This window comes from Sorex fumeus, unplaced genomic scaffold, assembly GCF_029834395.1.
Source record: "Sorex fumeus unplaced genomic scaffold, SorFum_2.1 ptg000054l, whole genome shotgun sequence".
Taxonomy (NCBI): Eukaryota; Metazoa; Chordata; class Mammalia; order Eulipotyphla; family Soricidae; genus Sorex; species Sorex fumeus.
Genome location: NW_026606111.1, coordinates 43995689 through 43998638, shown reverse-complemented (window position 1 = coordinate 43998638; position 2950 = coordinate 43995689). Strand labels below are relative to the sequence as shown.

Sequence of the window (2950 nt, the reverse complement as noted above, 5' to 3'; positions counted from 1 at the left end):
TGTTTTAGACATATTTGGAATTAATTTTAGATCGAAAAGTACACATCATTGAAAATACTTATGTGCTTAGTAATAAATTACTACACACTTGTTCAATCACGTCAGAGACCCCACTCTGCTCAGAGAACTAGATTTTTAATTACAGATCCGTTTTGACCATGTGTCATTACTGAGAATCACTATCAGTAGATATGAAACTCACTATACAGAAAGATGCACACAGGTTACTATGAGTCATCTATGTTGTTAATGTGAGTTGGCCATTAAACTTCACTGAGACCCTTTGTTCTGTCCTTTATAGGAGCCACATGATTCTCACCTTCCGTTCAAGTTGAACTTGTAATAAGGTGGAATGAAATCATCAATATGCTTCTCACCTCATTCTTCAGGAGAAAAATCCTACATACATTCAAGGTGGTCAAAGTGCAGACAACACCATCCACCTTTTCCTGGAGATGTATAGGGGACTGAGGTGAGAACAGCAAAAGGCTCTAGTTTAATGGTCTTAATTAAGGTTTCAGGGAACGACATTAAACAACCTCATATACCATCTTCCAAAAGAATTATTTTGTAAAACTGATGCCTAGGGTATGGTAAAAGATAATATGGTAAAAACCATATTTTTCTTTCTGGGACATTAAATTTCTAAATCTATTTATGCATGCTGCTTTGAAATACATTCCTTGATTAGGAATCATTGTCTGCCATAGGAGTGAGGAAGGACAACACTCAAAGTAATAAGAAGAGAAAATATGGAAAAATTAACTCCTACTAAGTTTAACACATTTACTAAAATTGAAATGATAAAATGATGAGCATGGTCCTTGCACAGAGATGATATGCAAACTTGTAAAGCATTCCATATTTTTGTTGCAAGAAGAATGACCAGGTCTACTTTAAGCTAAGAAAATTCCCACAAGTACAAAAATTCTACATAAAGAGAGCACAAGTCCCCATCACAACAATCTCTCTCAATGTCAATAGACTAAACGTGCCAATTCAGAGGCACAGAATAGGAAGATGAATTAAAAAACTGAAACCAACGATCTGCTGCCTGCAAGAAACACGTCTGAACAATCAAAGCACCCATGGGCTAAAAGTAAAAGAGTGGGAAATAAGTTTTCAAGAAAATATGACCTCCACAAAGCTGGAGTGGCCATACTAGTATCAGACCACATGGACTTCAGGCTAAAGGTTATCAGAGACAGTGAAGGTCATTTCTTAATGATCATGGGATATGTACATCAGAAAGAACTCACACTCCTCAATGTATATGATCCTAATGACAGACCAGCAAAATACTTAAAAACAACTTCTAATTGACTTATAGAAAAACATTGATAGCAACACAATACTAGAAGGAGATTTCAACACTTCTTTGTCACTTCTCCATAGATCAAACAGACTGAATCTCAGCAAGGAAATCTTTTCTTTAAGGGAAGTAATGAACAACCATTGGCTTAGAAAAGAAATCAAAGAGGAAATAAAAAGTTTCCAGAAACAAATGAGAATGAGGACACGAGCTACCAGAACTTGTGGGACACAGCAAAAGCAGTGTTAAGAGGAAAGATTATAGATCTGCCAGAATTCATCAGGAAGAAAGAAAGGGCCTACATGAATAAATTAGAGCTCAAGATTTTGGAAAATGACCAAGAAAAGTAGTCCAAACTAGGCTGGAGGAAGGAAATAATAAAACTTGTACCAGACATCAATGAGCTAGAATCCCAAAATACAATCCAAAAGACCAATAAAAGCAAAAGCTGGTTCTTTGAGAAAATAAATAAGATCAATAAACCATGAGAAGCCTCTCAATGAAACAAAGAGAAAGAATTCTAATAAATCGAATCAGAAATGCAAAGGGGAGTATCCTAATAGAAAGTACAGAAATCCATAGGATCATCAGAGATTATTTTGAGAATCTTTGCAGCACGAAATGAGAGAATCTTGAAAAAATTTGATAAATTATTGGATTCCAATTGCCTCCCAAGGCTGAACCAAGAAGATTTGGAATACTTGAACCTATCACAAACAAGGAAATTGAAATGATGGTCAAAAGTACACCTGCAAACAGAATCCATGGCCCAGATGGATTCAATATTGAACTACTTCAAACCTTTAAAGAGAAACTACTTTCAACATTTTTAAGATTTTCCAGGAAAGTGAAGAAACAGAAATACTCCCAAATAGTTTTTATGAGGCAAAGATCACCCTAATACTCAAATCGATAGAGATACCACAAAAAAAGAAAATTACAGACCTATTTCCTTGATGAATACAGATACAAAGATTTTCAAGAAAATACCAGCAAAGAGAATCCAGAAACTCAACAAAAGATCACACACTATGACCAAGTAGGTTTATCTTGGGGATGCAAGGATTGCTTAACATTCTCTAGTCAATCAATAGAATACACCATCTCAATAAAATAAAGATAAAAGTCATATGATTATATCAATAGATGTAGATAAAGCATTTGATAAGATCCAGCACCCATTCATGATGAAAAACTCTCAACAAAATTGGAGTTGAAAGTACTTTCCTCAATCTAATCAAAGCAAATTACCACAAACCCACAGCAAGCATTATTCTCAAGGGGGAAAATCCAAAGTCTTGGAGCAGAAATCAATGAAATAGAATCCCAGAATACAATCAGGCACAAAACAAGTTACCCACTCTCACCACTCCTATTCAACATAGTACTTAAAGTACTTGCCATATGATTTCGGTAAAAAAAAAAAAAGATATCAAGGGCATCCATATAAAAAAGGAAGAACTCAAGCTTTTACTATTTGGAGATGACATGATACTATACTTATAAAATCCCAAAGAATCTACAAAAAAGCTCCTGGGAACAACAGATTTGTTTAGAAAAGTAGCATATTACAAAATCAATATCTGGTACTCCATGGCTTTCCCATATATTAATAATGAAAGAGAAAAAAGAGATAGA

At 34.7% G+C, this 2950-nt stretch overlaps 1 pseudogene; it reads left to right on the top strand.

Annotated features, from left to right (window-relative positions):
• Positions 1-775: 775 nt before the first annotated feature.
• Positions 776-869, top strand: LOC130033829 (uncharacterized; annotated as a pseudogene).
• Positions 870-2950: the final 2081 nt, after the last annotated feature.